The sequence below is a fragment of the Acomys minous genome (assembly GCF_964271855.1).
Source record: "Acomys minous genome assembly, chromosome: 3".
Taxonomy (NCBI): Eukaryota; Metazoa; Chordata; class Mammalia; order Rodentia; family Muridae; genus Acomys; species Acomys minous.
This window is the reverse complement of record NC_140485.1, coordinates 146,560,126-146,587,263: the sequence shown is the minus strand read 5'-3', so window position 1 is coordinate 146,587,263 and position 27,138 is coordinate 146,560,126.

The window sequence follows — 27,138 nt, the reverse complement described above, 5'->3', positions numbered from 1 at the left end:
AGACGGCTCTTGGTTTTCTTGAGTCTTTGCATTATTCTCTTTGTTTCTAATTTATTGATTTCATGCCAGAGTTTGATTATTTCCATCCATCTAATCCTCTTTGGTGTTTCTGCTACTTTTTTATCTAGGACTACCAGATGTGTCGTTAAGTTGCCTATATGAGATGTTTCCAATTTGTTTATGAAGGCCATTAGTGCTATAAATTTTTCTTTTAGCAGTGCTTTCAATGTTTCCCATAAATTTCAGTATGTTATTTAATCATTTTCATTGAATTTTAGAAAGTCCTTAAATTCTTTCTTTATTTCTTCCCTGACCCAGTTGTTATTAAGTAGAGAGCTGTTTAGTTTCCATGTGTGTAGGATTTTTGTTATTTCTGATGTTGAAGTCCAGCTTTAGTCCATGGTGATCTGATAGGATACAAAGTATTATTTCACTCTTCTTGTATCTGTTCAGGCTTGCTTTGTGACCTACTATATGATTCATTTTGGAGAAGATTCCATGAGGTGCTGAGAAGAAGGATAATCTTTTGTGTTTAGGCAAAAAGTTCTGTAGATATCCGTTCAATCCATTTGATTCATGACATCAGTTAGTGTCATTATTTTTCGATTTAGATTCTGCTTCATTGACCTATCCTTTGATAAAAATGGGGTGTTGACGTCTCTGACTATTAATGTGTGGTGGCTTTGTTAATGTTTCTTTTACAAATATGTGTGCCCTTGTATTAGGAGTGTAGATGTTCAGAATTGTGATGTTATCTTGATTGACTTTACCTTTGATGAATATGAAGTGACCTTCCTCATTTCTTTTGATTAATTTTAGTTGAAAATCTATTTTATTAGATACACCAGCTTGCTTCCTGTGTCTGTTCACTTGGAATACCTTTTTCCAGCCTTTTACCCTGAGATAATGTCTATCCTTGTGGATAAGATCTGTTCCTTGAATGTAGAAGAATGTTCAGTCTTATTTATGAATCCATTCAGTTAGTCTGTGTTTTTAGTGGAGAATTTAGATCACTGATGTCCAGAGATATTAATGACCAGTGACTGTGTATTCCCTTGATTTTGATGTTGGTTACAGTAGAGTGTTTATGTGATAGTATTTTTATGACAGTATATTTATCTGTTCCCTGTGTTATTTTGTCACTTTGAGTTGGAATTTTCCTTCTAGTAACTTTTTGGGCCATATTTGTGGTTTGAATTTGCTTTGTCATGGAATATCTTGTTTTCTCCATCAATGGTTATTGATAGTTTAGCTGGGTATAGTAGACTGGATTGGCATCTGTGGTTTCTTAGGATTTGCAGGACCTTTCTCCAGGCCCTTTTGGCTTTTGTGGTCTTTGCTGAGATGTCAGCTGTAACTCTGATAGGTTTCCCATTATATGTTTCTTGGACCTTTTCCCTTGATACTTTTAATGTTTTTTGTTGTTGTTGTTCCGTACTTTTTGTGTTTTTATTATTATGTGGCAGGAGAATTTTCTTTTCTGGTCTATTGAATTTGGTGTTCTGTAGGCCTCTTGTAGGTTTATATGCATCTTCTTCACTAAATGGTGGAAATTTTGTTCTATGATTTTATTGAAACTATTTTTGGGGCCTTGGAGCTGGGCATTGTCTCTTTTCTCAATGCCTATTATCCTCAAGTTTCATCTTTTCATGGTATCCTTGATTTCCTGGATGATTTGCATCAGGAATTTTTCAGATTTAGAATTTTTTTGTATGGTTCAAGTTCTACAATTGTATTTTACTCCTCCATCTTGTGAATTCTTTTAGAGAAGCTTACCTCTGCATTACATGCTTTCTTCTCTAAGTTCTCCCTTTCCTGGCCTTCTTCTGTCTGTGCTTTTTCCATTTTCATATTCAGATCTTGAAATGTTTTACTGATTTCCTTCATATGATTGTTTATATTTTCCTGAATTTCTTCTGGTGCCTCTCTATAGGCTTCATTAATGTTTTCAATCTGTTTGGCTGCATCTTCCTGCATTGGCTTATGGATTTTATTTTTTCCTCCATTATTATCTTCATTACTAGGGATTTGAGGTCATTTTCTTATATTTCAATTTTGTTTGAGTTTCAGGATTGATTTATTTGGCATAGCTGTGATCTGAAGATGCTATATTGTTTTGATTTTTGTTGTTTGTGTTTTTACACTGTCCATTAGTCATCTTGCTGTCTCTGACATTGGGAGATAGTTTCTGGTGTCCTTTACTAGTTGTTGAGAGTAGTTCATTGGTGAGTGTAGATAGATCTCACCTGTGGGCATCAGGGAACCCTTCCCTGAATCAGGCAGGTGACTTGGTTTCACCTCCTGGGGCCTTTACTTCACACCCTGTGCTCCCCACTGGGTCAGCAGAGGCTAGTGCTGGTGATCAGCAGCCCAAGGATCACTTCAAGGTAGTGTAGATAAAGCCGGTTATCCTGCCTTTGACTGGGCTTTGAAAAATCCTGCCATTGGGCACTGGGGCTTTGGGGGCCTAGGCTCAGTCCACCCTAGAGTGGCAGAGACCATGCTGGATTGTAGGGATTGCTTAGAATTCTGCCTGATTTGTCCTAGCCATGGGACTAGGCCTCAGTCCTACTTCAGAGAGTAGATACTGCCCCTTTGTTTGTGGGAGTGTCTGGCCTTCTGCCTGATCCCTTCAGGTGGATTTAGTCCTACCAGTCTGGGTGTACCCAGGAACTCCTGCTGGGTTGTGGCAGCTGGTCAAGCTTTGCCAGAGTATGTGGAAATTTCTCCCCGGATTGGGGCAGGTGGCTAGGTTTCTGCCAGATCCCCTCAGGTTGGTTCAGTCCCTCCTGAGAGCATGAGAGCCCCTGCTGAGCTGTGGTGGCTGGCTAGGCAACTATCAGATCCATTCTGGCCAGATTGCTTCTGGCCAAGTGTACAGGAACAGTCCGCTGGGATACATGGCTGGGTTTCTTCCCAGTCTGCTCAGATTGTGCCACCTTAGATGAGTCAGCCCAAGTGTGGGGCAATGGAGATGAGCTAGAATGTGTGTCCACAGCTGCCTGGGTCCCTCTGTGGTCCCTGGGTCCCTCTGTGGACTGGCAGGATGACCTGAGGTCAGATCTATCCCAGATCCACACTCTCTTCAGAACCCATGGGCCAGCAGGCACTGATGTTGTTACTGTGTGGCCCACAGATCCGTCAGAGAAGGAGAGAGAGAGGGCAGGTAAGGCATGCACACTCAGCTGTGCTGGGCTTTGGATAGTTACCAGCCCTTGGGGCTTTCAGTGGACTCATGGGTTAGTCTGAAGTCACCCATTTTCCTGTATTTTCCCCAGGCCAGCAGCTCCTTTGTGTTTCACTGCCCACAGCTCAGTCTCAGATACCAATTCCCTGATATATCACATGGCAGTAGCTCACAAATGAGTATTGGTCCAGACTCTGGGCACTGTGCACCCATCCTCCATGGGCAAGTTGCATGGCCAGAGGATGGACCTACCTGTGCTCTGCACTTTGCGAACCCCTCTCACTTAGGGTTCTTCAGATCTTTTGGTCTGTAGCTCTCAAGTGGGTCCCTAGTCTCTGTCCTGCAGATCAGAAAACTTGCATGTTCGGCACCACCATTTGGATCCCCCTCCTTTATGTTCTTTCTTTTTTTTTTTTTTATTAATTTATTCTTGTTACATCTCAATGGTTATCCCGTCCCTTGTATCCTCCCATTCTTCCCTCCCTCCCATTTTCCCCTTATTCCCCTCCCTTATGACAGTTCCTGAGGGGGATTACCTCCCCCTCTATATGATCATAGGGTATCAAGTCTCTTCTTGGTAACCTGCTGTCCTTCCTCTGAGTGCCATCAGGTCTCCCCATCCAGGGGACATGGTCAGAGGTGTGGCACCAGAGTGTGTGAGAACGTAATATCCCACTCTCCACTTTACTGTGGAGAGTGTTCTGTCCATTGTCTAGATCTGGGTAGGGGTTTAAGGTTTACCGCCTGTATTGTCCTTGTCTGGTGCCTAGTTTGAGTGGGACCCCTGTGCCCAAATCTGCCTATCATAATGTTCTACTTGTAGGCTCCTAGGACCCTCTGGGTCCTTCTACTTTGCCTTTCTCTCATGAATCTCACATCTAGAGTCCCACTAGAAGAATGGATAAAGAAACTGTGGTACATATACACTATGGAATACTATTCAGCTATTAAAAACAAGGAATTCCCAAAATTTGTGGATAAATGGATTGAGCTAGAAATGATCATAATGAGTGAGTTAACTCAGAAGCAGAAAGACTCAAATGGTATATACTCACTTATATCTGCATATTAGCCCAACGGGCATGTCCCACGAAAGCCTTCACTTTATGTTCTTTCTTAATGATAACTTTGAATATTATAACTTATTTAATTTGTAATAATATGATCTTATTTAATACTAATTTAGACTCAATAATACAAATCTCTTTGGTCCAGCACAACTTCATTTCTTCCCCCATAGATATTTACTTACAATTTGCATTCATGTGCCTCTCAATGTAGGTTTAAATCAATCATTTGTTTTTCAGTCATTGGAGAAAAAGAGAAGCTCAAATCCATAAGGCTATTTATTTACTCCAGTTTTTACTTTTACATTGTTATTTCTTTGTGTGTATTTTAGTTATCATGCCATTAAACATCATGCATAGACTCTTTTTTTAATCCCTGTGTACTAAAAGTTAAAAGAAAAGTATAAGGTATTTTACCTTGTATATGTGCATTTCTTAATTTTCCATTTATTTATAACTAAGTCTATTTCTATATGCATGCATTAATCAGCTAATTTATTCATTAAATAGGTAGTATTTTATTTATTAAACTCTTGAGTAAGCTATGTTAATTTTTGCTTTGTTTTGATAATGCCTACCTAGTATAATATAATATATAATATGATATTTCTAATATTAAATATTTAATTTCCTAAGGTTCCTCCATGATTTACTAGTTCCTAAATTTTATATTTAAGAAAAGGAGTAAACAATAATTAATATGTACATTAATATTTAACATTGTCAACTGGGGAAGAGAACTTAACCTCCAGAAAAATCTTTATGTTTTCTATGATAGAGAGACACAGCTAGGTTTAATTGTTTTTTTACCACTTACACATTTAATTAGTACACAAAACAACAGGTTTTCTTTGGGTACTTTAATACATATTTGCTTTTGTTTATTTACACCTTAAATGTTCAACCCCACTTGTTTCCCTATGTCCACATTCTACCATTTTATGCTACAACCCCCAGTATCACTTTCTGTACTTTACTGTTGGGTATGTTCTATTACCCATCCACCCTGAGTAGAACAGAATCATAACTTTTGCAGGAAATTATTTTATAAACTTTCCAGAGAATACCAGACTGTCAGCCTAGAGCTGTGTTTCCTCTTTAGCACTGTGTGGGGAAGGGTGATTTCATTGCCAGTAGAGTGACCTAAAACAAATATATGCACTTATAGCCATAGTATTTTAAATTTAAAACACAGTGAGGATTATTTCCCTGTATTTTAGTAAAATAGTGCAAACAATAATGTATTGAAGAGTTACATTTTTGGTAAAAATACAATGGGTGATAAATGTGAAATCTATGCATTGTCCTAAGTAGCCACTGAAAGCTGTGTTTTAGATAAACAAATTTAATTATTAGTATATCTGATCCAAAGAGCAAAGAAGTACTTGGTAAGGAGACACCTGCACCTTTAAACAGAATGGCCTGGGGTAACAGAGAATGAACAGAAACCAATACCATGGAGCAGCCAAAGCTGTGTGACTGTGCATAAGTAACATCAGAGCTAGGGTGGCATCTCACATGCTTCAGAAGGGAAGACAAAATACACCAACTTTAGATACCAAAGAAAACAGGGAACTGGACTAAGTAATCCTGAATAGGGGAAGGGTTACTTAACAATGGCATCTTAGGCATAGATTCTGCCCTTCCTTATAAACGATTCTCTTGTGACTGCTTTGCTCTTCAGCGTCACACTAAGGATGTGAAGTAATTTTACCAAAGAGGACTCTTCTGTGATCCCAGTAATCTGTGGCAAAGAGGAGGAGCTTGAAAACTTAATTGCAGTTTCTTTTATTGCAGCCTGCAGAAAAAGAAGTGAATCTAGAAGAGATCAATGCTTTTCACAACCAGTAGAAAGACCCTGTTTTTTTCAGGGGGAAGGAAAATGTTCTCTGTGCTGCTGAGGTAGAAAGAAAGACTGAGCTTTTACAGAGATTAACTACGTCAGCACTTGCATTCAGCCTTGCCCAGCTACTGATGATTTGCATGTGCCCAGAGCACAACCCACTGCCTTGAGTACATTTTAAGAAGCCGGTCAAACCCTCTAGAAGGGTGAGTCCCTAACATAGCATGGAAATGAGGGTCTCTACGCTGTTCCTGGGTCTGCTGATGCTCTGGCTCCCAAGTAAGGATGGTTTGCCTTGGGAAAACAACACTGTGATTAGTATTGCTTGTTTTGTAAGGTAATCCTGTCACATTATTATTAATTGCATGGGTGTTTGTTTTTAATTTTCTTAATTCAGGTGCCAGATGTGATATCCAGGTTATCCAGTCTCCATCCTCCTTATCTACATCTGTGGGAGAAAAAGTCACCATGAATTGTAGAGCAAGCCAGGATATTAACAAACGAATGTCTTGGTATCAACAGAAACCAGGGGAAGCCCCTAAGCTACTGATCTATGGTGCATCCACTTTGCAATCAGGAGTCCCCTCCAGGTTCAGTGGCAGTGGGTCAGGGACAGATTATTCCTTTACCATCAGGAGCCTGGAGCCTGAAGATGTAGCAGATTACTACTGTATGCAAGGTTATAGCTTGTACCACAGTGATAGAAGTAATAACAAAAACCACTCACAGAAGCAGAAGTGAGAGTGTAAGCTGCCTCAGACTCTTATTTCTTCTCTTATCTGATGATAGCATTTTTCATGTGCAGCCAGGATTTGAGGGTAACCTGTAGGTCTTTGTTAATGGCTCAAGGAGGTTTCTACACACACAAGTCTCCATCATATCACCACAGTTTTAGAGGTATGGAAATACATCTCATGATTTCTTAATAATAGATGCCTACACACCTGACACATCCAGGTGTCAGTTGAGATACATAAAGGATAACAGAATCCACCCTAAATATATAAAGGAGTGATTGTTTTAATACAGGAAAATAGAATATTATTAATAGCTATTGAGTGGTTCGAGATCTATTGAAGTTTACTGAAGTGGACATTAAATAGTACTCTCAGCTGTTCTCTCAGAGGACAGAGCTCTCTACACAGAATGTTTAGGCTGTGTAACCTTGCTGTATTTAGAATTCTAGTACTTCCATTCAGGGCTGACAACAGAAAATATAGTATGGTTGCTATTACTGAATTTTTAATAAACTATAGACAAGGGATAGATTCCTAATATGCTAATGTATTCTTTGAAGTATTATCAGTAAGTCTAGGATTATAGTAAATAAACAACAGGAGTAAAGAGCTTTAATTAAGTCATAAAATTAACAGAAATGAAAAATTTGGTTGAAATATTTCTGCAATGCTAATTATCAGACTAATTAAAATTAACAAATGCTACATTCTACAAACATAACATTAATTTCTATTATGAAATGTAAGTCTTGCTGTTTAAATTTGCCAAAAAAAATCATTCATCTAGTTCTGAGTCGATTGTTAAAAATGTGAAATAGTAGTCTACAATTTACAAACACTACTGATAGTCTACACTTAACAAGGCCTCTATGTTAAGTTGATACATTCTGGTTGAGGGGTTATATACTTTATACATGTTATTGCCATATTCATCATTTACAAATCTCTTCCATGTGTGAGCTGTGGTACACTCATCTCTTCCATGTGTGAGCTGTGGAACACTCATCTCTTCCATGTGTGAGCTGTGGTACACTCATCTCTTCCATGTGTGAGCTGTGGAACACTCATCTCTTCCATGTGTGAGCTGTGGTACACTCATCTCTTCCATGTGTGAGCTGTGATACACTCATCTCTTCCATACATGAGCTGTGGTACACTCATCTCTTCCATGTGTGAGCTGTGGTACACTCATCTCTTCCATGAGTGAGCTGTGGAACACTCATCTCTTCCATGTGTGAGCTGTGGTACACTCATCTCTTCCATGTGTGAGCTGTAGTACACTCATCTCTTCCATGCGTGAGCTGTGGTACACTCATCTCTTCCATGTGTGAGCTGTGGTACACTCATCTCTTCCATGAGTGAGCTGTGGTACACTCATCTCTTCCATGCGTGAGCTGTGATACACTCATCTCTTCCATGAGTGAGCTGTGGTACACTCATCTCTTCCATGTGTGAGCTGTGGTACACTCATCTCTACCATGAGTGAGCTATAGTACACTCATCTCTTCCATGTGTGAGCTCTGGTACACTCATCTCTTCTGGTACACTCATCTCTTCCATGCGTGAGCTGTGGGTACACTCATCTCTTCCATGTGTGAGCTGTGGTACACTCATCTCTTCCATGAGTGAGCTGTGGTACACTCATCTCTTCCATGCGTGAGCTGTGATACACTCATCTCTTCCATGAGTGAGCTGTGGTACACTCATCTCTTCCATGTGTGAGCTGTGGTACACTCATCTCTACCATGAGTGAGCTATAGTACACTCATCTCTTCCATGTGTGAGCTGTGGAACACTCATCTCTTCCATGTGTGAGCTGTGGTACACTCATCTCTTCCATGTGTGAGCTGTGGAACACTCATCTCTTCCATGTGTGAGCTGTGGTACACTCATCTCTTCCATGTGTGAGCTGTGATACACTCATCTCTTCCATACATGAGCTGTGGTACACTCATCTCTTCCATGTGTGAGCTCTGATACACTCATCTCTTCCATGAGTGAGCTGTGGAACACTCATCTCTTCCATGTGTGAGCTGTGGTACACTCATCTCTTCCATGTGTGAGCTGTAGTACACTCATCTCTTCCATGCGTGAGCTGTGGTACACTCATCTCTTCCATGTGTGAGCTGTGGTACACTCATCTCTTCCATGAGTGAGCTGTGGTACACTCATCTCTTCCATGCGTGAGCTGTGATACACTCATCTCTTCCATGAGTGAGCTGTGGTACACTCATCTCTTCCATGTGTGAGCTGTGGTACACTCATCTCTACCATGAGTGAGCTATAGTACACTCATCTCTTCCATGTGTGAGCTGTGGAACACTCATCTCTTCCATGTGTGAGCTGTGGTACACTCATCTCTTCCATGTGTGAGCTGTGGAACACTCATCTCTTCCATGTGTGAGCTGTGGTACACTCATCTCTTCCATGTGTGAGCTGTGATACACTCATCTCTTCCATACATGAGCTGTGGTACACTCATCTCTTCCATGTGTGAGCTCTGATACACTCATCTCTTCCATGAGTGAGCTGTGGAACACTCATCTCTTCCATGTGTGAGCTGTGGTACACTCATCTCTTCCATGTGTGAGCTGTAGTACACTCATCTCTTCCATGCGTGAGCTGTGGTACACTCATCTCTTCCATGTGTGAGCTGTGGTACACTCATCTCTTCCATGAGTGAGCTGTGGTACACTCATCTCTTCCATGCGTGAGCTGTGATACACTCATCTCTTCCATGAGTGAGCTGTGGTACACTCATCTCTTCCATGTGTGAGCTGTGGTACACTCATCTCTACCATGAGTGAGCTATAGTACACTCATCTCTTCCATGTGTGAGCTCTGGTACACTCATCTCTTCTGGTACACTCATCTCTTCCATGCGTGAGCTGTGGGTACACTCATCTCTTCCATGCGTGAGCTGTGGTACACTCATCTCTTCCATGCGTGAGCTGTGATACACTCATCTCTTCCATGTGTGAGCTCTGGTACACTCATCTCTTCTGGTACACTCATCTCTTCCATGCGTGAGCTGTGGTACACTCATCTCTTCCATGTGTGAGCTCTGGTACACTCATCTCTTCCATGTGCGAGCTGTGGTACACTCATCTCTTCCATGCGTGAGCTGTGGTACACTCATCTCTACCATGTGTGAGCTGTGGTACACTCATCTCTTCCATGTGTGAGCTGTGGTACACTCATCTCCCATGCGTGAGCTGTGATACACTCATCTCTTACATGCGTGAGCTGTGATACACTCATCTCTTCCATGTTTGAGCTATGGTACACTCAGAAAAGCAGTTCTCAAGGGAACACTTCAAAATATTCCATAAAACACTGGACACTTAACTATGAGATTTTTTTGTACAAAACATTTTCATATTCATGCTACATACCGTTTATTTACTTCCTTGTCCCTTTCTAATATTTCCTAAGTGAGTGAAAAAGCTTAAAATAGATAATAGTGATGGTTTATTCCCGAGTTTAGGGGCAACTCTTTCTACCCGAAAGCTAAGAGATGCAGGACCCTGAAAGGAGAACCCAGAGATATTTTTAAATTACCCAAAATAATGGGGTTCATTATTCCATGCTCATAAATGTACATCATGTTTTTTATCAAAACATAGTATATACAAAACATAGTATGATTTTTTAAAATAAACGTTTAACCAGACTAAGGGGATTTATAGGCTGTGAATGTTCTATGCAAACAGTGCTACTGTCTGAATTGTTCAGAATCTTCCCTGTCTGTGTCTGTTTCCTATATGGTGATGGAAGCAAAGCTGATCTTCATGTTAAACTATAAAAATGATCCTCCTGTAGTAACCCTCTTAGCAACACATACTTGCTGTGCATTCTCTCAGAAGTGACAAGAATTTAATGCTATTGTGGGTAAAGAAGTCTAAAAGCCAAGGGACATGTTCAAATATGGGGCACCAGAGTTTGTGTGAAAGTTAGATCTCCTTCTCCACTCAACAGTGGAGAATGTCCATCGGCTAGTCCGGGTAGGGGTTCGAGGTTTACTGCCTATTTTTTCCTTGGCTGTTGCCATAGTTTGTGGAGGACCTCAGGGCGCAGACTCACCTGTAGTTCTCCAGGACCCACTGGATCCTTCTATTTCCTCTTTCCCCAGGGGCACTCAGAGGAAAGATAATAGGTCACCAAGGAGAGACCTGATACCGTATGAGCATATACAGGGGGAGGAAGTCCCTCTCAGACACAGACTTGGGGGAGGGGAGGGGAGTAGGGGGGAAGTGGGAGGAAAGGAGGAATGGGAGGTAAAAGCAACAGAAGGAAAGAGAGAGTGGAGAGAGGAATGAAGTGGTGTAGGAAGAGAAAGAATCTAGTGTATACACAGAAAGAACTTGTCTTTACTGGTTACTACCCCTGAGGTGTGTCATAGTTTTCACTCATTAGCTGGAGGCTGAATAATCAGTTGGGCCATTGATGCAATAACAAACATGCTGACTAGAAGATTTTATGAAGACATGAAAGAAGTGCATGAGGCCATGAAGAGTAATGGTGGGATGATGTTCCCACAGAGCAGTGAGAGACACAGAAGCTGCAAGAATCAATAGGTAAATTCTCCATTAAAATATTCTTGAAGGTGCAACACCCACATCCTGAACTTAACTCATTGACTCTGATTCTATAGTTTAGACTGTGAAAGATCACATCCCTTTCACTTAAAGTACTAAGTTGGTAAATTGTTACAAAAGACCCTGAAACAACTAATACAAATTAGACTCAGTAACAAAATAGCTTAAAGCTTCAGTGGTTGATATAATCTCCTGGTTTAATTTTCCAGGGCTTCCTATGAAGAGATGGAAAATGTTTGCCCCTTATGCTAGAGGCCAGCTGCACCACACAGACAGAGTAAACCAAGGCTGATTGCAAGGAGTTGAGAAGGTTCAGGCTTTAAAGCCTTATCAATGAACATCAAAAACTTTTTATGCATATGGCTTCAAATGTGACAAACAAGCCCTGGGCAAAATATCCTTGTTTCTACCAGACAGAATTCTGCCTTAAAAAGAGCAAGCTTGGATGCAGGCAGAATCCACAGCCAAAGTCTGCCAAGACAGTTTAGGCAAGTCCTCAATAGCTCCTGCCTTACAATTATATCTGTCAGATATGTTGAGCCGGAAGGCCGAAGATGCTGCCAACATTACAGAGAGTTTTGGGTGGCTCTTCAGATTGCAAACTGTCTCTGTCATCTTCTCATTGGAAAGCTACTAACTTGCACTCCCAGGATATTCAGGTAATCAAGTTTAGTCCTTCTCAAGTCTCTGAAGGGATTGAAGACCAGATAACTCAGTTTTACAATGAAGCTTGGTTGTTTAGGGGTTAAAATGTTTTTAGGTCTAGATAGATGTTTTAAGTTGATAATGACAATATGTGATGGAGATTGATTTACATTCACAATTTTAGAAGTACCAAGATAGGAAAGATGTTTTCATAGAGGCTGCCAAATACAAATAGCCAAAATATTAAAAATTTACCATTTATATAATTACTGATTGTGTTAGGATTCTTCTTGCTATATGTAGTTTATTGTATATATGTGTAATAATATGAATGTAATATAAAAATAAAAGTATTTTTAAAAAGCATTATAAATTGAACTATTCAGGCCTTCTGCCTTCTCTATCTCCAGAAACACCTCTTTAGCTGAAACTGATTATGATTTAATGGCAGGAGGTCTTAATTAGCTAAGCTAGTTGGTCATAGCCTTATAGTTTACAGTTTCCTGCTGTAACAAAAAGAGAGTGGAAAAAGAAAAACCTCTGTTCCTTTTAATTCAATGGCTTGCTGTTAACTAGAGACCAATTAAGAAAGCCTGTTTTGGTTAGTGCAGTAGTTTGAGCAGACTCCCGTGGGGCCTGATCCACCTGTTACAATGTTCTTGTAGGTTTCTAGGACCCTCTGGACCCTTATATTTCCACATTCTCCTATATTTCTCTTACTTAGAGTCCCGGTAGGATGTCCTCACATCTATCCCAAACTCCTGGTTAAATGAAGACTTTCATAGTAAACATCGAACCCCTACTCTGATCTAGCCAAATGAACAGGGTATTCTCCACAGTTATGTGGAGAGCGGGGACTGACTCTGACATGAACTCTGGTGCTCCATATTTGACCACTTCTCCTTGGTTGGGAGGCCTGGTGGCACTCAGAGAGAGGATAAGTAGGCTACCAAGATGAGACTTGATAGTCTATGATCATACAGTGGGGGAGGAGGTCCCCTTGGTCACAGACCTAGGGAAGGATACTAGGGTGAAAGCAGGAGGGAGGGAGGAACAGGAGGATACAAGTGATGGAATAGCAATTGAGATGCAATCTGAATAAATTAATTAAAAAAAAGAAGGCCAAAAAAAACAAGGGCCTGTTTTATAAACACTCACAACTGCTTATCACTAAACTTGTTAAAATTAGAAGCATACTAAAATATACACACATTTGGCAGACAAAGCAAGTAGATTTTTACAAACCCTACACACGTGTGTGTGCATACACACACATACACACATCATCAATAGATGAAAAAAGGGAGCTCCCAAAGATACCATTTGTTCACTATATGTAAATATATATGTAAATATACACATACATATGTATATATACAATATATACAGACATTTAAACATATAAACAGACAGATAATCTGATGTATGGATAATATATACATATATAAATCTGATGAATGAAGCAAATTCCAGTGGGCTTCAACAAATGTTTAATTTTGTCTTGGATTTTTATACCATCTAATACAAAGGTTATATATGGAAAAACTATCTCATGCAAAAATAAATACAATATATACATTAAAAGGTAGTTACAGTAAAAGTATTGATTGTAAATTCTTTCATTAAAATGTTAGGTTCCAGAAAGCACTGAAGAAAATACCCTAGACTCGAACAATATGCAAACAGAAAAGAACATTTATTCCGCAGGATCCAGCATGCCGAGGTTATCTTTCAGACTTGATGGCAAACTCCTGAACCCCAGGTAAGTTAGCAAACTCTGTTTAAAGGTATTTGTGGAACTCTTAAGAGGGCATGAGCAGGTTTTTATTAACATTCTCGGACCATCACTCAGACACAAGGACACCATAGAAGAGCTCTCAGGCTCTTTGTAAATGCATTTAAATTCCAAGAGGGTTAAGTAATCATTTAGTTAGAGAGCCCTGGCAAACTGAATCAATAGGTGCTACTCTGGCCAGGTTTATCATAAAGCAGATTTCTAGACTTGCAAGTATACCTTCTTAATCAATTATACCAACAGTAAGAAACCATCTTTAATTGACCTTATCTTTCTTACCCAGGTGCCAAGATCCTCTCTGGTTAGCTGTTCACTCTTTGCAGCATTCCCAGTGACTGCTGGACCCACCTCAGAAGAATGGAGGCTCAGGCCTGCTCTGAACTGGCAGAAACTGAAACCTTTGTGGATTCAGCTTGGCTCCTAGATCAAGCCTTTTGGGGGCCTCAGTGTCCCTCAGTGTCCCTCAGGGTCTTGAATAGGGCTCTCTTCAGGGCCCCACAGGAGCTAGTCTATCTAGATACTTTTGTTCATTATATATAAACTTAAAGTAGTGGTTTTATCTATGTTTATATATCTATATGTATTTATATGAATAAATATCTATCTATATTTATCCATGTTCATTGTGAGTTCAAAGCAGAAGTTTCATATTTTTCTTATTTCAAATGTACATTATGTGTTCAAAGTAAGAGCTTTTATGTTAAGGTTTCCTAAGAAACAGATATCTGTCTTGTCTTGTATTGCTAACCATTTATTATTTGATTTTATAGTCTTTAAATATACACTTGGACCTTATCCTTGGACTAAACCTAGAATGAGTGTATTTCTTTGATTATTAATTTGTTTCAATCTTCTTTTCCTTCTTGGTACGAATCAGGTGCTTATCATATGGAGGTTCACAGAGCTCCTGGTTTTTTGTTTTGTTTTGTTTTGTTTTTGTTTTTTCTTTGCTATACTGCAGGAGGGTTTTTAAATTGCTTATATCAAGTCAGGAGTCTTTAACAGGAATTATGAAAATCATCAAGTCATTTAAACAGCACTACTTCATGAAGGTACATCTTCAAATTTATCTGCAGGAAATCTGTCTGACAGAGTAAAGCAACAGGCAGCAAAGGTCTCTGCCATGCCAGATATAGGAGACAAGCATAGAGAGCCAGTAAAGCAACAGTAAGGAGCGTTGAGGCAAAATCCCTAGGGTTTTGTCTAAATCAAGGATTCACCCTTCATTAGCCATGCAAAAACAAATGAGTAGGCTGCCCCCAGGGATCTCACTTGCTTGATTTTGTCAATCCAACATGTAATAGCTCCTAGCAACCTTAGAGGAAAATTATTTGAATTTGATCAGTGTATTAGGAAGCTCTTGATGGCTTTGGAATACATATTAGTGACTAAAGTGCTCAGATCCTCAGAATCTCTGATTTGCCAGAGCACAGAGCACTGTCTACTGCACGAGCACTTCTTGAATAAGCTGGTCACAATCTATGTCAGTGCCAATCAAGACAAAGCATGGGCATGAGGGTTTTTACTCAATTTCAGGGGCTGCAGATGTTCTGGACTCTATGTAAGAAGGGATAATTCTGGCAATTTATTCAATCATAGTGGTCATTGCTGCTAGGTCTTTTAGGAACATCTTATGGGAATATTATTTATTGTGTGTGTATTTGTTCTTAATATTCCAATATTAGGAGTGAAGCGTAACATCATGATAACCCAGGCTCTATCATCTGTTTTCATCTCTAAGACAGAGTCACCATCATAGGTCAGGCAAGTGAGGAAATTTACATTTATTTACACTGACACAAGAAGAAACCAGGAAAAATTCCAAAGATCCTGATCAGCGATGCATTCTATTTGTCATCCAGGGTTCCCGTTAGGGTTCAGTGGCAATGATTCTGGTACAAATTAAACATTCACCATCAAAGCCTGGTGTCTAAAGATGTTGAAAGTTATTACTGTCAACAAAGCTACATTAAACCATCCTCAGTGTTTCAATCCCCTCAGGCAAGAAGAGTAAGGCCAGGATTCTCCAGCTGTTCCTCCTTCTGTCTCCACCTGCTGAGAGCATCTCTTATATGTGGTCAGGAAGATCCCTGAGAAGTTTTGGTGGAAGGGCTCCAGGAGACTGATACTTACCCAAATTTGAATACCTAAATCTCAGCTCACAGTGAACATATACAATAATGTGTCTTATGATTCTAAAGAAAAGTTTTTACATCTGAAGTATCTGGGAGAGCATGAGGTGTGATCCAAACAGAAAAACAAAAGCAATTATATTTACTCATGTAATGATCATTTCAGCATATTCAATAGGAGTCTGAGTAACACTCATGAGTTTACTTTCAAGCCCTGAGTATCATTGCTTTTTCTACTTGAATTATTGGGTTCCTAGTGTTATTCTGAACTCAGACCTACCTGCCTTAAAGCACAAACTACCTAACTCTGCTGTGTTTTGACCTCCTCAGGCACTTTTGTATTGTTCCTGACTTTTGGTAATAAAAAGACAAATCTAGTTACTTCCTGGAAATTATAAGAAAGTCAATGCTTAGAAGCATATTTATATTATGTATGTGCAACCTTTGAAATATCCTCAGCAAGTTTCAGATCAGTAAAAGGGAATCTTTATAGAGCCATAGGTCAGATGGAAAATGAACACATTCATTAATTATTCAGGAGTCTGTTTTGAAGTTAATTAATAGTTTGATTAGATAAAAATGAGAATATGACTCTTTCTCTTAATAGAGAAGTATATTTCTATAATCTATGTTGTGCCAAGGCATCAATTATATTTTTCAGGATCAAAGTGAGATACAGGACAGATATACTGCAAAAGAACAGCAGTCCCTGCATGAAATACATTCAATAGATAATTATAGGGGTTCTGTTTGTCATCCAGAAGGAGGTGATGTTGGTTGTTTAGGGGGTCTAATGTATGCCATTTACTGTTTTGATGATAGGCTTTGTTCAATTAACATGCCCTTTTCCTGTCATGTATCTGAAAGTAATCATATGCATGGAAGATCATGACTATACAAAGGATATGAAATAATTTTTTATAAAATTACATTTTTATAATTCTATAATAATTCTATATAATTATTGCATTTTATAGAAAAGTCATTTAATATCTTTTGTCTATGCATAAGTGTAAAAGGTAATTTAACCTGAAAATAGGTTTGCATTCAATTCACTAATAATTACAGAAATGAAAAAAAAATTTTATCAGTACATAAAACACCAAGCCACAAATAGAAATAGTGAAAGGAAAATATTCAGAACATCCAAAAAATACTAGAATGAATATGTTCTTACTCATCTATAACTGTGTGCATGAAATTAGAATCAAAGATGCAGTCAAAATAGTTAAAAAAAATTGGGTTTGTAGGTTAGAAAAGAACTTGAAGTTGAAATAATAAAAGACAAGTACAAGTTATAGAAAAACTTCATGAACAATCCTTTTGATTTCCTTTTTTATATTTATTTAAATGGAAATGCTTAATTTTAGATGAACTATTTTATACATTATAAGTCCCTGTCTATCAAAACAAGTAACCCGAAAGCCCTAACAGGCTTCTATCCATACCTTAGGCCCTTTCCATCTGTGTCATAATCGCCATAACTCATATTCTTTCCCATATGGAACCTCCATCACACAGATGAAAGCATCACGATTTCTCCTGCAGGATAAGACAAACCTTCTCATACACAGACAGAACTAATGCTGTCAGCAGTGGGACCCAGTGCTCATGCTCTCTACTCAACATTCTGTCTCCCATCAGTCCTCACCAGGAATCCTGAACAGTAGCAGCACCAAGAGCCAAGCAGGTAACTTCATTTTGAGGAGGCAGCCTGAGGAGACTGATCAGTCACTCCAAGGTGACCACTGAGCTTTTGTCTCAGACTAGCAAGTTTCTGTGAAAGAGGATATTTGACTATCAAGGGTATTTCTACCCAGACAATTTCCCAAATACTTGAGACAGAACCCTCTTGAATTTATAAAAGCTTTGAATCACAGTAGATGGGCAGGTATCAATCTTCTAAGTTGTGCTTCTATTTCCAAGCTGCACATACCAAGTTACTCGCCATAACAGTTCCTGCCTGGGCTGCTTCTATGTCATCAGGCTTTCCTGAAGACGGACTTCTCTTGGGCATGCGATCATGGTCCTTTCTGCCCTACAGCGACCTCCTCCTGTCTCGCTTTCTCTTCTCCTGCTACATCTTCTGCCCCTCTCTCCTCCTCCAAGCCTCATGGTCCCTGCAAGACACCAGCTTGGGAACCTAAGCTCCACCTTTGTCTCTTCTGCCCAGTTACAGGCTTCAGAAACTTTATTAACCAATTAACTTTATGTTATGTAAAACAAGGTTTATACAACAAAGAAAGTTGTACCAGTGTACATGATGTACTCATCTGGGAGCAAGTAGATCTTGAGGGCCAGTAATTACCACTAGAAGACATAGCACCAGACCAATGCCCAACACCTCCCTAAGTTGGAACATGCCCAAGGGCCTAGGTTAATTGCCGCAATATACATAGAGGGAAGATTGCATGATTTTCATGATTTTAAAAGTGACAAAATATTTTCTATGTCAGGGGTGACAATCTAAAACAAACTATGGCATTTGATGGAAGGATAGCATGATAAAAACTGTCAATCTGTAAGACATAATTAGTATGTACTATAAAACAGAAATAGCAGAAGCAGTGACATAGAAGAAATATGTATTCAATCACTCTATAACATGAATACCTATATTTTTCTTCTTTTCATCAATTTAAAAAAAATAAAGCTTTCATTTTAAGAAATATAAATATAGAAAGTAGGGGTTGTCTTTTCTGTGGTCCGTTGATTTTTTTCCATGAATGTCCAAAGAGATAATAAAAATACTAGGTTGGTAGATCACAAGAATTTCTTATGAAAATGTAAAAGTGATAGACATTAAGAATAATTGTCATAGGAAATATGGTTTGAGAAATCTTTGGAAGTCGAGGATAGGGTTCTGCTGTTTAGGGCTAATTATATTCCATAGATGAATTCCAACTCATTTGTTCCTTATGCATAAAATAAATATGAGGTTTCATGTGGCAATTATACTTCAGTGGCATGATATTTCACATTCATTTATTTTTATGTGTATGTATATATGCACGTGGAGACATGTTTATTTCATTGCACAAACAGGGGGACAGAATAAAACTCTTAGGTGTCAGTGATCACCTAAAATGTTGGTACAGAGAAAAGACCAAGTTCTTTGGCTTGGTGGCAGGCACTTTGTTAAGACATCTCAGTTCACTTGGTGTAATGATCTTAGTATCACATATTGACAGTAGAAAAATTCCTCAGGGGCTTGATAAAAGCCTCGGCACTTAGGACTACTTGCTGTTCTTCCAGAGGACCTGAGTTTTGTCTATGCTGAGGTTACAACTAGAAGTCCAGCGTCAAGGGGTCTTATCCACCTTTTTGTCCTATTTGGGCACCAACACGCATGTGTACTTGCTACACAGGCAGACACCAACACATCACATCAATTTGAAAACAAGACTTGCCTCCCTTTCACTGATAGAAAGCTAATAACTATGTGATAAGACAAGAGAAAAGGAAATGTGTTATACCTCAGAAATAGAATATGTAATTCAAGGTAATATGTTATTTCAATCTCATAAAGCCCATCTATTGGTTGATATTTTGTAAATTTGATATAGGTTAGGATCATCTGGGAAGAAGAAACTTCAAGGGAGAAAAATGTTTCCATCAGATTGATCCCTAGATAATTCTGTGTAGTATTGTCTTGATTAATGATTGATATGGGTATGCCCAGCCCACTTTGGACAGTGCCACCTCTGGGCAGATTGTACTGGGTATTAGAAAAAAGCAGGCTGAACAAATCATTGGGGAGTAAGCAAGTCAGCCACATTCCTCCCTGGCCTTTGCTTCAGCTACTGTCTCCAAGTTCCTACCTTACTAGGGTTCCTACCCTGACTGCCCTTCATGATGGGCTGTGATGTGGAACTGTAAGCTGGCCTAAACTCTTTCCTTAAAAGTTGCTTTTGGTCATTGTGTTTATTACAAAAAAAGCAGTTTAGGACAGTGCTACAGAGTCTCCTATAACTATCTTGTAAGAAAGGTTTCTTATGTGAAAGGCTTTCTAAGAAACATAGAAAAGAATGAACAAAAGTGTTTTCATATGTTATCCATAATTAGTCTTAGGGAACCATCCCCATTAAGACGTTTCTCTCTATAAGGAAAACAAAACTTGGTTAGATTCTTGTTAACGTTGAATGACAATCTATCACCATTATAGGCCTTTATGTTCTATAGCCACAACAAAGGATACCAAGTTCACAGAGGACTTCTAAGTGAACAAAATCAAGACCTACTCTGTTAATACCTTAGGATAATCTGAGCATGGGACGCTTGTTCCCAGGGTCTTCATTTGTGGATTGTTATTAGGGACTATGTCATGGTTCCAGCTACTCAGAAGAGTCAATTGGGCTCTATAGCCTCCCCAATTATAAAGAAAATGTTAATTGTTCAATACTTAATATTAGTCATTTTTAACTGAATAGAACTTGACAATTGTGTCCACTTCACATGGCTTAGAAGGAGAGTTACTGAATGACAATCATGTTAGCAGATGATACAAGGAATGGTGTGTAACTCTATTAAATATTTAATTATTGAATCCCAAAGTACTAATAAATTTAAATAGAAAGGTGCTAGCATATACAATTTTAAATGTGAAAAATAAAAAGGACCTGTATACAAATCCATTTATAACAATTAATTTAAGTGTAAATCATATGTTTTGTGTTTAGCACTAAGGTAAAATTATTCAAATATTTAAAATGGTAGAAAACAAAATATGGCATTTCTCTAACCCAGACATTTTCTTAGTTTGTTTATTTTGTGGTTGTTGTTGTTGTTTTATCATGACATAGATGACATAGGCTGTCATCTAACTAATGATCCTCCTTCCTCCACTTGCAGATCTAGCAATGCTGGCAGTTTCCACAATTTGTGCTTCCCTATAGTTTCTTAAACAATGATTTCTTTACTTAAGTACTTTTATAATTTTAAGTAACTCTCCCCTTTCCTTGGGTATTTAGATGACATTAATACTGAATATAAATTCAAAATTTACCTCTGTGATTTATTCTCATACTTACTTAATTACTTTTTATAGATGCCCAAATAAAGTATAGAAAATCTAAGGAAGCTGTCTGAAATGTTTGCTGGTGGCTGCATTGAAGAGTTTTGGATTAATTCCATTGGCAGCGAAAATTTCAAAACAGGCTAGTATTGACTCCATTTTGAGGTTATTAATGTTCACTCCTATGAAAATCTATAATGAAAAAAAATAAGGTGATGAAAAACTACAAAAGATATAGTTTGAGGAAAAGGAGCACCAGATAGTATAAGGCAGGTTATATCCTATGTTCAAAGAAAGAAACAGATTAAAGAAAAGCCAGATATTAAATGGAATAAAGGGAATGGTGCGCTCAGGACAAGACCCCATACACCTAAACTTAAAACAGGCTACAGATGGGGAAAAGATCTTCACTGTATATCTGACAAAGGTCTAATGTCCAAAATATATAAAGAACTCAAGAAATTAAACACCACCAAACCAAATAACCCAATTAAGAAATGGGATTCAGAACTAAACAGAGAATTCTTAACAGAGGAATATCCACTGGATGAAAAACACTTAAAGAAATGTTCAACGTCTTTAGTCATCAGAGAAATGCAAATCAAAACAACTCTGAGATTCCATCTTACACCCATCAGAATGGCTAAGATCAAAAACTCAAGTGACACCACATGCTGGTGAGCATGAAAAGAAAGAGGAAGTCTCCATCATTACTTTTGGGAATGCAAACTTTTACAACCACTTTGGAAATCTATCTGGTGCTTTCTCAGAAAACTGGAAATAGGGCTTCCTCAAGACCCAGCTATTCCACTCCTTTGAATATATCCAGAAGTTGCTCCACCACACAGCAAGGACATATGCTCAACCATGTTCATAGCAGCCTTATTAATAATAGCCAGAACATGGAAACAGCCTAAATGTCCCTCAGTTGAAGAATGGATAAAGAAGCTGTGGTACATTTTTTCACCATGAAATACTACTCAGGTATTAAAAAACAAGGAAATCCCGAAATTTGTGGACAAATGAATGGAACTAGAAATGATCACAATGAGTGAGTTAACCCAGAAGCAGAAAGACTCATATGGTATATACTCACTTATAATTGAACACTAGACCAAAAGGCATGTCTCATGAAAGTCTTCACTTACCAGGAGACAGAAATAGACGTGAGGACATCCTATTTGGACTCTAGGTGAGTGAAATATAGGAGAATGGTGAAATAGAAGGATCCAGAGGGTCCTAGAGGCCTACAATAAGAACATCATGATGTGTGAATCTGGACCCATGGTGCTCTGCTAAAAATACTGCATCAACCAAGGACAATACAATGAGTAAACATCGAACCCTAACCTAGATCTAACCAATTGACAGGACATTCTCCACAGTTGTGTGGAGTTTGGGAACTGACTCTGACATGAACTCTAGTGCCCCATATTTGACCACTTCCCCTTGGTAGAGAGGCCTGGTGTCACTCAGGGAAACAAGAAGCAGGCTATCAAGATGAGACTTGATAGCCCATGACCATATAGTAGGGGAGGAGGTCCCCTCAGTCATAGACCTAGAGGGGGGGAATAGGGTGAAATTGGGAGGGAGAGAGGGACAGGAGGATACAAATGATGGGATAAAAATTTAGATGTAATCTGAATAAATTAATTAAAATTTTTAAAAAGCAGAAAAAGAAAATTTTATTAAATACAGACACATTAGAAAATAGAACAAGAACACCCAGAGAATTATCTGAGATATGTGCAGTCTGGAAATAAGATTAAAGATTAAACACAGGGTAAAAGATATGCATACTGATGCAATCCTCTTCACAGTGTGCTCCTGCCTACCATTGACCATAACCAGGAGAACAAGACTGACAATCTCAAACATAAATGGAGCTTGCATCCACACAAGCAGGGCCCCCAAATCTCAATCCTTCCTCATTCTTATTTACTTTGTCTCTCTCCGTATCAAGGATCCATAGCACAAACAGCCCCAGGAGCCGAGCAAGGCACCTGATTCTGAGAAGGGGATACAAAGGGTCCCATGTGGTCAAGACAGAAAGAGGGCCTAGCTTTTGTCTTGAACTGTCAAGGAGAGGTATTCCCTAAGGAACAATATGCAAATACCATGGTTCATACAACTGTGTGAAAAGTAGAAAGCAGATGGAAACCCACTCTAAAGAATGAAGTGTTATAAAAATGTCTTCTCGGGGCTGGAGAGATGGCTCAGTAGTTAAGAACACTGCCTGTTCTTCCAAAGGTCCTGAGTTCAATTCCCAGCAACCACATGGTGGCTCACAACCATCTATAGTGAGATCTGGCGCCCTCTTCCGGCCTGCAGGCGTACATGCAGACAGAGCACTGTATACATACATAATAAATTAATAAATCTTTAAAAAAATAAAAATAAAAATGTCTTCTCTGTTTGTAGTAAAATGGATATAATGTTTGCTACCATGCTGACTATACCCAGTTGGACCCATAACATGGAACTAACTTATGAGGCAGCCTTGTCACCTCAAGCATGGATGTTTTTGTTCAGGGCTATTTCACTGTGAGAGGCTGTTCTAGACCTTGCTGACAGTAATAAACACCCACATCCTCAGCCTCCACTCTACTGATTTTCAGAGTGAAGTCTGTCCCTGACCCACTGCTACTGAACCTGCCTGGAACTCCTGAGGCAAGGTTGGACATCTTATAGATCAGGAGCTGAGTAGACTGGCCTGGCCTCCATAGGTACCAATGCAAATAAGTAATGCCATCACTATGTAGGAGACTCTTACTAGACCTGCAGGAGATGGAAGCTGACTCTCCAAGAGTGACAGGATTAGAGTATGCAGGCTGAGTCATCACAATATCCCCACTGGCTCCTGAAATAAGAGGAAAAAATGGTTATGTACAAACAAGTGATACTATAAGTGATTTATCATTTCTTCATTTTCTACTTATTGTTTTTATGAATTTCATTCATATTCTAAAAATGCTCAACATAAAATATCTATGTAGAAAGAGCATAGAAACTCTCTAGAAATCACCTGGACCATCTGTCTTGAAACATTTCAAAGTTGCCACAAAAGCTCGGCTTCTCCCTTCACCCACAAAACCTCACAAGCCCATTCCTGAGGAGCAAGAATGGCAGTCTCACTCATGGAAAGACCATGGGACACATCAGCAGGGACCTCAAGATCCTCATCCATCCTCATTCTCTTTCTGTATCTCTGTTTCTCTCCTTACCAGGGATCCAGAGCACAAGCAGCCCCAGGAGCTGAGCAGGGAACCTCATTCTGAGACCCTAATGTGAAGAGTCCTGTGTAGTCAAGACAGAAGAAGATCTTGCTTTTGTCTTGCACTTGGAAGGAAAGGTCCTCCCTAGGGAGCAATATGCAAATGCCCTGGTTGGTACAGCTGTATGAAAAGTGGAAAGCAGAGGGAACACTCACTCTAAGGAATGAAGTGTTGTTATAAAGTGTCTCTTCTGTAGAAAATTTAATAAAATTTTTGTCACCTATACCTAGAAGCAGTTAGACTCCACTGGGAAAGGTTGAATTTACATAAAGGGAGGCTTACATACTTTTCTATAGCACCACAGAACCAACACTTTTCAAAACTCTTCCTGTTTGTATTTTTTTAGCATAGCATCTGCTTGTGTAAGCTTACTTGATTTTTTTTTTTTTAGTTTTCTCAGAGTTGGGAACTGAATGAAGAAAACCTAAAACATGAGTAATTCTCATGTCTTTATGACAAATGACTCATGATGGCCATTTACCACAAGAATGTTGATACACAAAAGACTTAAAAATAGGAATGAAGTTATGAAAACACATATATAATCCTCAATGGTCAGTTATTACATAGTCAAATAATTGATTAACTAAATAGAATTTCTACCACATAGGTACAGTATACAAAACAGGCAGACATAACAAGCTATGAGGTATTTCAGAGTGGGAAGATTTAAATACTCTTGGTTCCATATTAGAACTCAAGAAATTGGTGCAAAATTTCTGAGACTTAAGTCCTGAGGTGTCAGCTAAAGAATATGTGTTCCAATCCATAGAGCAGTTCCTTTTAGGAATATCTACACTTGAAATTTTTGTGTTTATTATATAAAAACCAACAGTATCTGACTCTAGATTGCTATATAAAACATGGCTCATCACAGGCTGGGTACTTTAGAGCATAGATAAGAGCAGACATCACACTTTGGACTGTGATATTTTACTTCATATTTTTACTCTGGTGTGAAAGTTTTGTTTTTTCTTTGATAATTTCATAGATGTGTACAAGAAGACATGGTCATATCAATCCCCCATTTTCCCCCTCCAAGTGATTTTTTCAAACCTCAGATCTGGAGAACACTTCCCAAATCTATATCTAACCTTTGGTTTCCTTAACTTCGTGAGAGTAACAACAGGAGCTTTAACTGTATGAAGTAATTTTGCTAAACGCTGTACTAACAAGTTGCTTTATGAATATTAAGGCTTTTACAAAGCAACTTGGTTATTTACAATCTTGGTTAGAGAAGCTTCTTTTTTCAACAAGCAATAGTTAATGCAATGATACATATCTGGTCGATTTGTTGGCTATAATATGCTGAATGCTAGCCTCTAAGTGTCTCATCACTGCCACTACTCCACACACATACACAGCACCAAGGCCAGGAAACTTCTTATTAGAAAGAATAGTACATGGTACATCTTTTTCCATAACTGAAAAATGATTTAAAAAGTTATAAAAGAAATAAAATAGTCCTGAAGAAGCTAAAGGTTTCTCTTTGTAAAAATATTCAATAGTGAATGTTTACCATATGACAAAGAAGGAAGGAAGTTTTCCATAGTGGTGGGGTTTCATGGAAGAATCAGTCTGTAGAAGGCAATGAGATGAATGACTTTCAGCACCTGTCACATATGGGTATCATTACAGTTAACTTTTACTCAATCAGTTTTCTAATTCAGAGGAGGGGGGAGGATTGAAAAAGTTAAGAATGTCTTTCAAAGCAAATGGAATTAAGTCACAAACATAATGAACGGGTTAGAGCTGTTGGGGCTGGGCAAGAAGAACAGCGTTAGAGCCCATACAGTGCAGCCCACCATTTAGCACAAACACGTTAGGTGTGCCTCCAGTGGCAGAGCCCGAGGAGTCTGTATCCTGAGGACTTTACGCTGTTATAGAGCACCGTTCTGCTTGTTGCCTTTGTGATCACCATATCCCTTAAAATATAGTTGTATGGTAACTCTAAGGGCTCCCAACCCCTCACTGAGTAGTACCATTGGCACTTATAATAATAATGCTTGACCTCTTTCAGGCATTGCTGCTGGAACAGATTAATGAGTCAGTCACTACCATTGTAAAGAACCTAGAGATGGAGATCGTTAGCAATGAACACCACCTTAGAAAGAATTGGAGAACTAAGTTGTTTTGTAAAGTCATGTTAAGATGTTCTTGCTAGTAGTTCTGGTGTGGAAAATCTTAAGAAACAATTAGAAGCTCAGAAAAATACACCTTTAATAGTTGAGATGTGGACATTGAGGTTAAGGAGCAAAGGCAACAGCCCAAAATATCACTGGCTGATGTGACTCTTTCAAGTCACTAATTTTCCATACCAATTTTCACTCTCAGGTTCCTGATATGATTTAATAAAACTTATTAATGTGCAACTTGAGGATTTAAAGTAGAAATAGCTGTTTTTATATAAAAGTTTAGATTTATGATAATTTCTTTTAATTTTGGACTTTAATCATGAAGTGATACTTTCTTTAAAGAGAAGATTAGTGTATGATCTTTTTATTTGAAGGTTCTTTAAAATAAAGTTTTTTTTAAACTTGGTTTTTAATTTATTCACTTTACATCCCAATCATAGCCCCTTCCCTCATCTCTTCCTGATCCTACTTTCCCTCCCTCTTCCCCTCTCTGTCCTCCGTCCCTCCCCCCCCCCCAGGTCCTCAGAGAGGAGGAGGCCTTCTCCCCCACCAAATGGCCTCAGTCTACCATTCTCATCAGGACTGCCTAAATCCTCTTCGTCTGTGCCCTGGGAAAGGCAAATAGAATAGACACTGGAAGCTGTTAAACAGAGGAAGCCAGACAGGAGCCTAACAAAGAGGCCATCAAAAAGGCTCCACTCAGCAGGAGA